The 14817-nt window shown below is 36.8% G+C and overlaps 1 long non-coding RNA gene and 1 pseudogene across 1 annotated transcript in view; both read right to left on the bottom strand.

Annotated features, from left to right (window-relative positions):
• LOC128928093 (uncharacterized) overlaps nt 1-14817 on the bottom strand; it is a 199082-nt gene that overhangs the window by 138526 nt on the left and 45739 nt on the right. Inside the window, exon 2 of the long non-coding RNA XR_013528683.1 lies at nt 7750-7799. This is a non-coding gene — a long non-coding RNA (uncharacterized LOC128928093). The remainder of the gene's footprint in view (nt 1-7749; nt 7800-14817) is intronic.
• On the bottom strand, nt 8174-14636 carry LOC144579937 (myocilin opposite strand protein pseudogene; annotated as a pseudogene).

Genomic DNA, 14817 nt, shown 5'->3' with positions numbered 1-14817 from the left:
CAGTGTAGGAGGAAGAAGGGAAACTTTGACCTAAAGGCAGTGTAGAGGGGGACACAGTGTAGTCTCCTCCTGGTTCTGAAGGATAGAATGTGCTAAGAAAGAAAGGGTGGGGCGGGGTGGGGGGATTGCCAAGTAATGAAGTCCTTAGAGGATATTCAGGTTTTAGTCCAAGTGGTGATATGAACATTTTATTAGAGAATATGAGGCTGTGGTGCTGTTTATCTCCCAAAAGAGAGGTCAAGAATTGAAAATGAGGGAAGTAGAGGACTGTGCCAGAGTTGTTCAGGGACAAGAGTTCAAAGAATTGAGAATGAGAAAAGAACAAGTAGAATTGTGAGGTATGATGGAATTATTTCTAGTTACTGCATTTTCTATAAACACAGCCACAATCATGACTATTATTGAGTATCCACAATGTATAAGGCATGTATTATATATGCTTTATCTCATTGAAACTTTACAACAAACTGTGAGGAAACTTGCCTCGTTGTCCATTTCACAAAGGATGAAATTCAGATTTAGATAGAACATGTAACTTGCCCCAAAATATTCAGATTTTAAGTGACAGAGCTTAACCACTATTTTATATTGCCCATCAGTAACAGATGTATTCCTGAATGAGTCGATAACAATCTGAATTTTTGTAAACCATGCCAGAGTTGCAATTCACAATGTATCTGGGAATACTACTGTGAATCCTCTGTTAATGCAAAAATAACTGCCCCAAATGGACACCTCCTCAGTAATCTGTTTGGCCAATCTCAATATTCTTGAAGCATGATTAATTTTTATTCAAAGGTATAGTTACATAGTATTCTAGGTCAGAGATGATCAAAGCTTTTTAAGGTCAATAAGTTTTCTCTCAACTTAAAAAAAAAAAAACAGAGCTCAATAAGGTCAGTGGCAAAAGCAAGAATAACACCAAGGTATTATGATACTACTCACTATAAAATATTGCAATTCCTTACTTATTAGCAGAGTTTTATTTTTCATGGGATGTATTTCAAATGAGGATATGCTATAAGTAGAAAACAATACATACGGGTTCATTAGTCTTGCTCTTTTAAAGATAAATGCTGTATGTGGGATAAATGCTGTGAGCAAGAAATTATAAGCAGGTTCCCATATGCTAGATATCTATTTCCACAGCTCCTATCATCATGGTTTCTGGGCACTCTGACAGATAGATGAGGCTAATTCAGGCAACGCAGTACATTCAGGGAGTAGGTGAAAATCCTCTTTCTCTTTTGCTCCCTGCCTCAAAAAAACAATAATTAATTGGAAAGTTAAAAGAATGAAAGATTGTCTAGAATAGAAAACTAACAGAAAAGCCATGCAGAAGAAGCAAGTTTTAATCTTTTGGTTACAAGCAATAATGTTGACTGTATTACCCTTTGATCAAGGTGTTTGGGAATCTATCCTAAGTAAATAATCCTCAATGGGGAAAACGTTGTATGCTAATCATCATAGCATTCGATAGAAAAAAAATTCAAAACCAAACAAGAAAGAAAAGTGTTCAAAAGTAGGAGATAATTGTGAATAATTTATGGTATGTATTCTCTGAATATTATGTACTGTTAAAATCCCATAGTAAAAACTGTGCACAAACCATAAGAATTTCATTCTTTGGAAAAATACTTAACAATAATGTTAAGTGAAGAAAGTAGACTACAATATTATATAAATAATGTGATCAAAACCATAAAAAGAAAAATACAAAGTATAGAGGAAAAATTGGGCTTGTTGATACAGGAGTAATTTTTTTATTATTTTAATTTTTCAGTATTTTATTTGAATTTCCTTTAAGGAAAATGTCTTATTTTTAAAAATACATAATAATGTGGGGATTTGGAGATTTAAGAGCTTGAAATTCTACCCATAATCACATTTAAAAAATCCATTCATGTGGATTGTTAGTAAGTATCTCCTTACTGGCAAACCTTGAAGTATTTTTAACAACATTTTAATCAAATTTTCCCAATTTTTCCATATGTTAAAGTGCATTACTTTAAATGCACTTTAAAATGTGGACAGTTAGATGAATTTCAACAATTGTACACACCCATGTAACCATACTACAATTGAGATAGAGGACATGTCTATTATTCCCAGAAGCTTCTTTGTGCCCCTTCTCAATCAAATCCTCTCCTACATCTAGACAAAACTACTGATCTGTCTTCTATCACTATGATTATTCACTATTCCTGTTCTAGAATTTTATGTAAGTGGAATTGTACAGTTTATGTTCTTTTCTCTCTGGTTCCATTCACTCGGCATCATGTTTTGAGGTTAATCTGCCTTATTGCATGTATCGGTAGTTTGTTCCTTTGTATTGCTGTGTATGCACATGCCACATTGTGTGTATGTACCACATACGTTGATCTATTCACCTATTGATGGTCATTTAGGTTGCTTACATTTGAAAAGATGTTTTGGACGTTTGTGCTCAAATATTTCTGTGGACGTGTTTTCTTTTTTTTTTTAATTTTATTTTTTCCTAAGTTATTGGGGGCACAGGTGGTATTTGGTTACATTAGTAAATTCTTTAGCAGTGATTTGTGAGATCCTGGTGTACTCATCACCCAAGCATTATATACTGCACCATATATGTTGTATTTTATCCCTCACCCCTCTCCCACTCTTTCCCCCAGGTGCCCAAAGTCCACTGTATCATTCTTATGCTTTTGCATACTCTTGGGTAAATCCCTACCAGAAAAATTCCTATGTTGTATGGCAAGTGCATATTTAACTTAAGGTTTAAATAAAAAAAAAAAAAAAAAAACCTTCCATGTAGTTTTTTAAGTGGTTTTAACCATAAATCTTTTCAATCTTAGAATAGGCAAAAAATTTTAGAGGGGATGCAAAAAACACAAACCATAAAAGAAAAAAAAATTATATATAGGCCATCATCAAAGTTAAAAATTTCTGTCCTTCTAAAGACAGCACTAAGGAAACAAAAAGACAAGCAGCAGACTGGGAGAAAATATTTACAATACATATATGTGAAAAAGAATTTGCATTTGAATATATAAATAACTTTTACGAGTCAATGATAAGAACTCAAACACCCAATTCAAACATAGGCAATAGATTTGAACAGATATTTCTTCAAAGAAGATAAACATATGGCCAAAAAAAAAAGCATCTAGATAAATGCTCAGTATCATTAGTCATAAGGGAAATGCAAACTAGAACCAAGATGAGATGCCACTACACTTCTACTGAAATGTTTAAAATTACAAAGATTGATAATACCAAATGATGGTGAGTATGTGGAGCAACTGGAACTCTCAGACAGTGTGTATTTCTGGTAGGATGATTTATCTCACATTGGTATCTTAAAGGAGAATTATTCCTTTAAGTCAGGGCCTGAGATTTAATTAATGTTCATATTTATTCCTTTTCTCATTATACCTTCAGATTTTGCTAATTTCCTTAGCTGGATGATTGTATACAACCTAGCTAAATATCAAATGGTCTCTACATCAGGAAAGAAACAATTGTTACTGGCCTTATAAGTTATTTTAAGATATCATCTCTATAACAATTCATACATTTAATACCTCATTCTGTCTTCATTCTATTTTAATTTTCATAAGTCATTTTGGAGGCCATACTGTATCTGCTTCTTCCCATTTAAATCTTGTAATGTCTTTGGCCAAAAGCAATAAAATTCAAATCAAACACAATTAGCAATTCATGAGTTATCTTTCAGTTTATACACTAATTCCAAAAGCTGCCTCAATTTATAGACTCTGTTAGAATGTCAACTGTGCTAGATTGTGGGGTTTGAACTGTAAGATTGAGAAAATTCAAATATGGTTTTATTTACTCTAGAACTTTAATTTCCTGTAATCCTCTCACAATCTATAAGAGAGCACAGTGATCTCTTTGAAGTGAAAAAAAAGAATCACTACTGAATTTTACTTCTCTACAAGCCTTATTTCCCCTATTTTTATGTTATGGTGATTTTCCAAACCTGAAATAATGACTTAAAGTATAACTGAGAGAAAAACATTTAAATATTTATTTTTAAAATTCCATTAATAATTAAATTCCCACAATATTTCAATGATATGGGAGATAATTAAACATAACATGACATCTAAATTTAGACATCACATGCATTCCGTAATTTCCTACATTTTCTGTAGATTTTGCCCTATATCAACATACTGTCTCATTTCTAGTACCAATATTCATGGGCTCCACTTCATTGTTCACTTCTTCCCTAATTTATTTAAAATGTAGTCACACATAGATTAAATCATTTCAGAATTGTTCATGGTACACCTTGTACCTTCCTAAAGAAAGATATTTAATTAATTAAGAAAAAAATAGTAGCATTCTGCAGGAAAAGCATAATATGCAAGATGAAAACTCTAGGTAAACTCTTTAAGCCATTATGAGTGACCTCTAAACCACAATGTTAAAGTTCTTGGGAAAACTTTGCTTAACTGGCACGCACAATGCGTATTCACTCAGAAGCACAACCCTGCCAAAATGTAAACCACTCAGTGTTTATAAATGTGAAAAGAAAATTAGCACATGAGCAAAAGGAAAAACATATCTTTGGCATCAACCTTTCTGTGAACTTCTCTGTTGTTATTACAATTGTGTTTGCTGGGTTTTGCAAAGGTGTGATGGACAGGGGAAACGTACACCTGGAGGGAATTGAGCAGCTGTTAACAGTTGCAGACTGGAACTATGTTAGGTATAACTGTGCTCATTGTTTGTAATTCCTGATTCACAAGCCCCTTAGAGTCACTGCAAAGGGAGTAAGTCTTACAGAGGTCCCAACCACGTCTGCATATGAGACTCACTAGAGTCTCAAAATATTCCAATACCTGATTCTTTCTACAGGTTCATGAAATAAGAACTTCTGGGCATGGGGAAAATAGAAAATACTGGATTATCAGTATTTTCTAATAACAGCTGGTGATTCTGATGCATAGTTACATCTAAAAAACCCTGTATTAAAGCAAACTTCAGTAGCTGTTTCCAACCCAGACTTCTAAGATGAGAGAGAAAGTAGGGATAGAATTGAAGGGCCCAACGTTATTTCCAATTTATCAGAAAGTTCAAGAGAATTATACATGCAACCTACAGTATCCAGGTTTTTGTTATTTGGTTGGTTGGATGGTTGATCTGTAATTATATTGGGTCAATATTTTATCATGAAAGACAGTTGATGAACATAAAATGAAGAAATAAATCATTACATAAGAAAATATTTCTTATACACAGATCTTTTTAACCATTGACTCCAGTTTGGAAAAACTAAAAAGAGGATCTCTGGGAGACAGCTGCGGTTTTTGCCTAACAACATCCATTCTCCTTCATTTGAAAACAATATCTCAATTTTGTAATGGGGAAATATCCGTTCCCCAATGTCAGTCTGAGTCTAACTGAACATACCATCTGATTCTGAGATAAACATGTGACTCAGACCTGCATAATGACAATATTACAACTCTTTGGCCAGAATAATGATTCAAACCCATGACGATGATCTCAGTCAAGCCATGAGAGTGATCAAAAGTCAGCTCCAGGGCTTTCTAGAGTAGTAAGAAGGAAACCTGAGGCACATATGAGAGAAAAGCCTGTGTTAATAAAAAGGCAATGAGGAGGCCGGGCACGGTGGCTCAAGCCTGTAATCCCAGCACTTTGGGAGGCTGAGGCGGGTGGATCACGAGGTCAAGAGATCAAGACCATCCTGGTCAACATGGTGAAACCCCGTCTCTACTAAAAATACAAAAAATTAGCTGGGCACAGTGGCACTTGCCCGTAATCCCAGCTACTCAGGAGGCTGAGGCAGGAGAATTGCCTGAACCCGGGAGGCGGAGGTTGCGGTGAGCCGAGATCGCACCATTGCACTCCAGCCTGGGTAACAAGAGCGAAACTCCATCTCAAAAAAAAAAAAAAGGCAATGAGGAGAAAAGCAGAGACCAGCAAAGAAGACAGATGAAAGTGGTCTTGTGCTCATGGATTCGTCAGTTATGTAACCAAGTAAACTTAATTTTGTTACACCTGTTCATTCATTCATTTATTTGAGGAAAGCAAATTCGAATAGAAATTCTGTTATCAGAAACCAAACAAGTTATAATTAAATATAAGATCTTGTATCAATGAAATTATCAGAACCATTAAGACATCTAGAGATACTTTACTATTCTAATTTTGTTTATTTGCTTGTTTGTTCTGACAAACTAAAGCTTTAATTTCCCAGAACTAGAGCCTGAAGCAAATTTCTAGTCAATCATTCAATCCATCAACAAGTATTTAATGAACCCATCTGTGTCTATCACTCTGCTAGGGATGAGAAAATGAAACTAAGTGGAAGGCCTGGTCCCTGCCTCTAGTAAGCTTACAAACTAGTCAGAAAGACATAGTAAATATATTAGAAATAACTTGGAGAGAAGAAAACTCATAAGCTTCACTGTAAAGGAAAATTAATTAACATGTTTCAAGTGTTTTATGTGAGCTAAACATATGAAATATTGTAAAAGGATCCTAAGAAATAAAGAGTACGACCACTACCCTCAAGGAGCTTATAGTTAAAGACATAAAATACTAATGGCAGAGATGATTTAAGTGCATTATAAAGCAACATGCTATAATATAATAATAAAAACAATACCTCAGTATTAAGGTCTTAATAAGTAGCATGGTAATTACTAATTTACTCTAAAAGCTCAACTTCTTCCATGACTCCCAAGGGCCACCAACTTACATGTCAGAGGTTGGTGTTTACACCTAAACATTGGATCTGTAGGATTGGGTGGTGTTTTCCTAACTCTACCACAAATTCCAATACTTCTGTGTAGATCATCTTCTAAAAACTGAAACCAAACAACTTTTCATAATTCTCCAATTCTCCATTATATTCTACAATTTTTCATCATTCTCCAATTGTTTGGCATCCTTTAACTTTTCTTCATTTTCTAACTCTCTACCAATTCTCCACACTGTTGACAGTTCCAAAGTTATCCAAGTGTAGCATAATCTAGTTTTTGTATTAAAGATACCGAAGGAGGAAGTGGAATGACCACAGCAAAGTAGAACTGAATTTATGTTGACAAAATCTGTTTCTTTCTTCGTCTTGTTGTTTTCTTCTTCTCTTAAACCTCCAAATCCACACTTTTTTGAAAACAAGCTACTACTGGATGAAGAGTAGCTTTCGTACTCCAAAAGAATAGTTTGATAATCCAAATGACTCTCCAGCATACGTGTTATCTGTGTTAATGTGTACATATAAATGTGTACGTGTGTGTATGTATATGCATTGAGGGTTAAGATTTCAGGCTTTGGAGCAAGGAAGGATACCTGGAAAGACAGGGAATGAAATTTACCAAACATGGGTCCTTATTGACTTTATATACTCCTTCATCATTTCTTCTGGTAGGGCAGGGGAGGAGTAGATTAGATTCATACTGCAAATACGAACCAAGAACACAAAAAATATCTCAGTAATGGAATCAGAGAAAATCCAATAATTAAATGTTCCCTAGTGTCTACTCTGCTGCCTTACTACCTTAATGTTCCTTTTCAGTTCTTATTAACCTTTCTGTTACTGCGTGGATAGAAGAACATGAGGCACTGAAATGGAAATTACATGGTTTGTCTACTTATAACTCTTATTTTTAAATAATACGCTGACATTTAAATGAGAGATGGAATAATAAGGTTAAAATATTAGCCAATGTGATCCCCACCCACACACCCAGAATCATGTCTTGGCTTACTTACTCTGCTTAGTCAGCTAAGCTGTCCTCATATGATTGTTTCAGAGAAGGGATCTGACAACATAAAACACAGAAAAAAAGTAATCACTTCTTGGCTTTTGAATTCAGAAGGCTAAACAATGAGGCAAAAGAGTAGAAAGAAGTCTACTATGTTGAAGTCATAATATAGCAAATGATTTAGGATAAAATATGATGAAATGCACAGGTTTCCCTAGAGTTCCATGGCCAATTTTGAAAACAATATTCCCTGAATGTTGATAGAAGTCAAAGAAAAAAAAAAAAGCAACACAAACACAGACTTCAATGTGTCTCCAAGGGAGGGGCATTGTCCATGCTTCTAGGCCAAGTCCAAGGCAAGGGCCAATTGCCTGAGAAGTTTGTGGAATCTAGGTTGAACCAAAGGAGGCAAACCTAAAAGAAAAAAATGACTGCTAAGTACATTTAGGCAGACAAAGTCTTCGACAGTATCAGAACTTTCCACTTTGCAGTGTGGCAGAGGAAAAGGAAAATAATTGACTTTTGTTAAGTGTGGCTCAGACATAGCAAGAGAACCACTGGACCTGAAATGATTGTGCTTACTGAAATAAGGCATATCTCCATGGTGACCCAAGTGGACCAACAGCCGTAGGCCAGATGGGACAATGTCACAGCCATTGTGAACAGAGATCGCTGTGGATCAGATAAGGCACGGATGTCTTCAAAGATGCCTATATGGGCAAATGACACTGAAGACCAGATTTGCCTACCCACTTTCCTCCCACCCCCCAGCCCATGCAGAGTCAACCATATGCAAGATCTTAAAAATTAAATAGTTTATAAAGGCAGATGGTATATATGTTAAGCTCTGTAAAAAACTGACATGTATAAGTAATCAAAACCTATTATCCAGATGAATAATAGTGTTCAAGTGACTGTTTCTAATGCAAAATCTTCTCTTTCATATTGATGATCACAAATTTCCGTAAGTGATCTCTTTCTAAAATGAAGCTGATCAAAATTTTACAACTGAAAAATATGATCAATAGTTAACACAAACCTTAGAGTAACAAAATCTGAAACAGTTGCAGTTCACCCTCTTAAAAACAAAAACATGACTCAAATATTTACAAGTCAATAGGCACCAATAGCATGACTTCAAACAAGGCTCAATAATAGCACCATTTTCCTCACTCCCAGAGCAATGGGTGGTGGCTTAAGACCAGAGCAGAGTTTAAAAGTATTCATGATGTCACTGATTTGCTACCTCCACATTTGTGTAACATTTACATCATATAATAGTATGCTGCTTTGAAATACCTTGTATATTTCCAGGATCTATACTTGGTGCCATCAACCAGGCACTAAGGACAGGAATTGTGTCAAATTCAATGGAAATCTCTTAATTTTGTTAGACCTTTCTCCTGTTTTTGATATTATTGCCATTTATTCTTCTTAGAGCTCTCTTTGCACTTTGCTTCTTGACTTGACACATTCAATACATAATTACTGGCCACCTGCTATGTGAGATGTAAGGTCCTAGACCCTGAGAAAAATTAGGTAAAGAAGAAAGACAAGGTTTTGGCTCTCATTGAGTCTACAATCCAGGGCAGAAATTTAATTTTTAAAAAAGAAATATATGAATTAAATAAATTCAGATTGTGATCAGTCCTAGGAAGAAAGTAAAAAAGAATTCTATACTATAATAGGATAATAGGTAAAGGCTATCTTTATTTAGGGACATCAGGAAAGGCTCCTCTGAAGAGATGTCTTGTGAGCTGAGACTTGAAGGATTATAATGAATCACAAAATGATCATCTTGCAATGATCTGGAAAAAAAAAGGAACTGCAAATGCAAAGGCTCAGAGATAGGATCGATCTTGCTTTATGTCAAGGATACCAGTGTTGCCTAATCTCTACAGTGAACTAGAGAGGGAGTGATAGAAGGGCCTGGGAAAGCATAAAGGGGTCAGCTCTTGTTGGGCTTTGTAAGACAAGTCGCCACTTTCTCTGTGATACTTCTCTTCTCTTTCTGACCATTCCATCTTAATCTCTTTCATGAACTCTTCCTGTTCTACCTGGCTCTCAAATACTGGTGTTTTCCAGATTTCAACCTGGCCTCTATTTCTCCCCTTCTACGTTTTTACCAGGTTATGAGCACTACCAACCATTTGCCGAAAACTCCAAGATTATTATGTCCAGTGTACAGTGTATTCATTATGACTTTAAAACCCCAATGGTGGCCAAAGAACTATACAAATGTCAACATATAAGAGTTGTCTGAAGCCAAGTATGGTGGCTCACACCTGTAATTCCAGAGCTTTCAGAGGCTGAGGCAGAAGGATGTCATGAGGCCAGAAGTTCAAGGCCTTGGCCTTTCAAAGTGATGGGATTACAGGTGTGAGCCACCATGCCCTGCCCAGAGCAATACATTTAAATGGCAGTCATACATGTTTCTTATCCAATGTTTTCTCATTTCACTTAAGTATAATCCAAATTCCTTAAAATGGTTCACCATCTACCACCATGAACATCAGATATCCTCTCCTCTCTGTCCCTTTTGCTCACTCTTCTTCAGCCATACTGACCTCCCTACTGCTTGTTGAGCATGGCAAGCAAGCCCTCAATCATGGCTTTGTCACAGGCTATTCTCTCTGCTGTAAAAGCTTTTCCCCTCCATATGCACATGGCTCACTCTCTTCAGATTCTTTCTGTGACAATCTTACATAAAATAGAACACCCACTTCCCCATCACTTTCTTTGGCCAATACGTTCCTTTATTTTCTCTTTACTGCCTTTATTTCTCTATTTTCAGCATAATAGTAAATTAAGTGGTGTTTTTAAAAAAATTTCTGCCTCCTCCATTAGTATATAAACCTTATGAGGACAGGGATTGTTTTCTTAGTCGTCTTCAGTCCTCTGCTCCTACAACAGTACTTAGCACATGATGGTAGTTCACTAAATATTCCCTGAATGAATTAGAAAATCTCCATGGCCTACATAGGCAATTTTTTTCTCTCTGACATATTATACCTTTTCTCTTGTTTTTCTCAAATTCACTTTTCCCAGCATGGACACTTCCCCTTCATACGACACATCCAGAAACTGCAGTTTGTGCTAATTGTTCCTCCTCTCTATTCCCATAGTACCGAATGTGTCATCACCCGGCAATTAACTGTCTATTAAAATTACATAAATCTATGCCTGTTACTTGCACTAGATTTTAATATCTATGATAAAGGTAAGCATGTTTTTCTTCAACAATTCAATAAGCATGTAGCAGGCATACAGTGCTAGGCACTGGGAATACTACATAGGACAGACAGGAAAGGTTCCTATACTCAGATGCAGACAGTCAAATATCTTACTCTTGGATATACTCTCAACACTTAACATTACTTGGCATATTGGGAAGATTAATAAGTGTCTCTGTTTGGACCTATTACATTATATCTTATCCTTGAAAAATGGTCTCTCCTCATATCACCTCTCACTTTCACCAGAATAAAGCATATGAAATTTGGAGATATTAACTTGGGTTTTCCTGTGTAGATTCTGCAACTTTGCTCTTGATCACAAAAGTCAAAGGCGTTCATGCATTTTTTTTTTCCTATGAAAGGGAGGACCAAAAGAGTCCAAAGAGAATAAAGAAGTAAACTGAGCTTCTAGTTTATTTTAAAATCAATTCTATTGATGTACATACACCAAATGTACCCATTTGAAGTGTACATTTCGATGAGTTTTGGCTAATTTATTAACTCATGCAACCACTATCAAATGAAGATATAGAACATTTTCACCACGCCAGAAAGTTTCCCTACCTTTCTCCCAGCCAACTCCATCAACACCTCCAGCCCCAGAAAGCCAATGGCTTGCTTTCTGTCCATTTAAATTAGACTTTTTTTTAACAAAGGCACATTGGTTTCATTAAATGTTTGGGGTTAGGGGCAGGGGAGAGCACAGAGTGATTACCCCAACCCCACAATGGGGCACAGAAGCTCAGCTCCCTTTTTCATAGGGGACCCAGGGCACATTTCTAAGGGCAGGCCTGGAGAGAGAACACCTACAAGGACTCTAGGAAGAAGCAGATTAAATAAAGGATGGCATGTAGGAGTCTTTCTTATATGTGTATGTACGCCAGAATTATCACATTTTTGATGCCTTCAAACAATTCAGAAGAGCTCTGGGGGTCCTTAGTGGTGCACTGAGGTCAAGGAGCTTGGAAGGGACTCAAGCAATAGACTTCTCCCCAGCAGAACCATCCTGCACTTGGCTGCTTTTCAGGGTAGAGTTTTCCATTACAGAGTTTGAAAATCACTTGAAACCTCCCAGAAGCAAACTTTAAAAACATTGTCAATAAACACAAAACTCAACCACCCTAGCCCTAGCACACAGCATGGAAATGCAGCTCCATTAAGCTAGTTAGTTATAGGGCCACACAACTGTAGTGTCTTGGGTTGCGTTTTGAAAATCCAGCCACCTCAGGGTTCCCACTACCTAAGATCTTTAAATTCTGGACCTTAAAGCCCTGGCCTTTTCACGGATTCAGATTTAGTAATAAACAACAGGGCCTGATAATTCTTTATTAATTTAACTATAACTGACTACAGCAATAGTTCTATAACATGATGTAAATTAAAGATAAAAGACTATGCATATTGTATCAGAGACTTGGCTTGAAAAATCAAAAATGACTAAGCATATTCACAAGGGTAAACCATACTGTATGGTAATTCTAGGTGATGAAGAAAAATAGGAAAGAACAAAGGTCTTCAAGAGTCTTCTAAGACAAACCTCAAGAATACCACTGAAACTATTTTCTGGAGTTCTGTGTAATAATTCATTTCAAATTAACTTAAGGTTTTTATCTTAGGAGTCCGTGGGATCCTCAGCTGGAGAGTGAGGTGGGGCAGGAGGTACACTGAGGTGGGTCCTGTGAGGGGAGGGGCTTGTTCCCAATCCAAGTGGGAGATCATCTTAGCTTCATCACTTTTCTGGGTGATTATCCCTTTTCTGGTGGCCATGATGACTCTCCGCCTGGTCACCTCGGAGGTCAAGTGCTTGTAGGGGAGATTAATGGTGTTGTCCACACGGCTTTTCTGAGGCATGGCCTTGCACTCAGGGGATTTGAGGAATTTAGGGTTACTGCAGGTTTTAATCCTAGGTCAGCTTTTACGTGTCAACTCATGGATTTGCTAAAAAACGTCCTCATGGCATACTATGTACCCACATACCAGCTACTCCACCTTTGCGGAAAAAGAAAAGGCCAAAAATAAACCCAACTTTTTTTTCTACTTTTATATAAATGTAATAATTTGGTACATACTTTTTTTGGTGTGACTATTTTTGCACGGTCCAATGTTTCTGAAATTCATCTATACTATTGCTTGTATCAGAATTTCATTCTTTTTTATTACATGATATAGTATTATAAAATATAGCTATACCATAAGTAATACTACTCATTACTGAGTGGTATTACTCATAATATAGCTATACCATAATTTGTTTATCCATTTATCAGTTTATATTTAGGTCAATTAAATTTGGGTGTAATTATGAGTTAAATTTCCTGAATGGTTGTAAACAACTCTTTGTTAGATAACTTTTTATTTCTCTTGGAATAATACTTAGATATGCAAATGATTAGCTGTGTAATAAATGTACGGTTATTTCTATAAGAAACTGCCAAAATGTTTCCAATGGGACTGAGCCATTTTGCATTCCCAGCAGGAATGTTTAAGAACTCTAGCAGCCGGGCGCTGTGGCTCAAGCCTGTAATCCTAGCACTTTGGGAGGCCGAGGCGGGTGGATCACGGGTCAAGAGATCAAGACCATCCTGGTCAACATGGTGAAACCCCGTCTCTACTAAAAATACAAAAAAAAAAAAAAAATCAGCTGGGCATGGTGGTGTGTGCCTGTAATCCCAGCTACTCAGGAGGCTGAGGCAGGAGATTGCCTGAACCCAGGAGGCGGAGGTTGCAGTGAGCCGAGATTGAGCCATTGCACTCCAGCCTGGGTAATAAGAGCGAAACGCCATCTCAAAAAAAAAAAAAAAAAAAGAACTCTAGCTATTTCACATCCTTACTGACACTTGGTAGTATCATTCGTTTTTATTTATGTCAACCTATTTCTCATAGACTTTATGACATGCTGGTGTCTGGATAACTAAAGCAGAATTCAGGGACACTTGAGCCTTATGGAATAACAAGAACTGATCTGCAAATGTGTTCGCATAGCAGCTTGATGAAGCCCATATAATTGAGCCTGGGGCAAAGAAAGCAGCCAAGACTTTCTGTACTCCGAGAGCTGAAAGGGCACAGCAAAACCAAAAGGACTTTAGGATTCAGAAGATAAGGATGTGCAAGATAAGGATGCAGCTAGAGATCACGATTGGACCACAAGTGTTAGTAGTGAACACTAGCACAAAAATATGGAGAAGTGCTGATCTGATTAATGACCTTGGGGTAACAATATTTCAGAGAACAAAAAGCCTCCTTCAGACTGATGCCATGTCCTCATAGAACTTAATCCTAAGGAGCAGAAGAAAAATAAAAATATGTTTACCTTAAGCTGACAGTGCTGAAATTCTAAATCTATCAAGTTTATATCCAGAAGTGACAAGAGTTTACTTAAGAATAGCAATATTTTACTGTAGCCTTTACAATAGCAAAGACCTGGAATCAACCCAAATGCCCATTGATAATAGACTGGATTGGAAAAATGTGGCACATATACACCATGGAATATTATGCAGCAATCAGAAATGATGAGTCTGTGTCATTTGCAGGGACATGGATGAATCTGGAGAACGTCATCCTCAGCAAACTGACACAAGAACAGAAAATGAAACACCGCATATTCTCACTCATAGGTGGGTGATGAAAAATGAGAACACGTGGACACAGAAAGGGGAGTACTAAACACTGGGGTCTATTGGGGGGAAAAGGGGAGGGCCAGTGGGAGGGGGAGGTGGGGAGGGATAGCCTGGGGAGAAATGCCAAATGTGGGTGAAGGGGAGAAGGAAAGAAAAGCACACTGCCATGTGTGTTCCTACGCAACTGTCTTGCATGCTCTGCTCATGTACCCCAAAACC

Source organism: Callithrix jacchus, chromosome 17, assembly GCF_049354715.1.
Source record: "Callithrix jacchus isolate 240 chromosome 17, calJac240_pri, whole genome shotgun sequence".
Lineage (NCBI taxonomy): Eukaryota > Metazoa > Chordata > Mammalia > Primates > Cebidae > Callithrix > Callithrix jacchus.
Note: the sequence above shows the minus strand (reverse complement) of the source record. Positions and strands in the feature narration are given on the sequence as shown.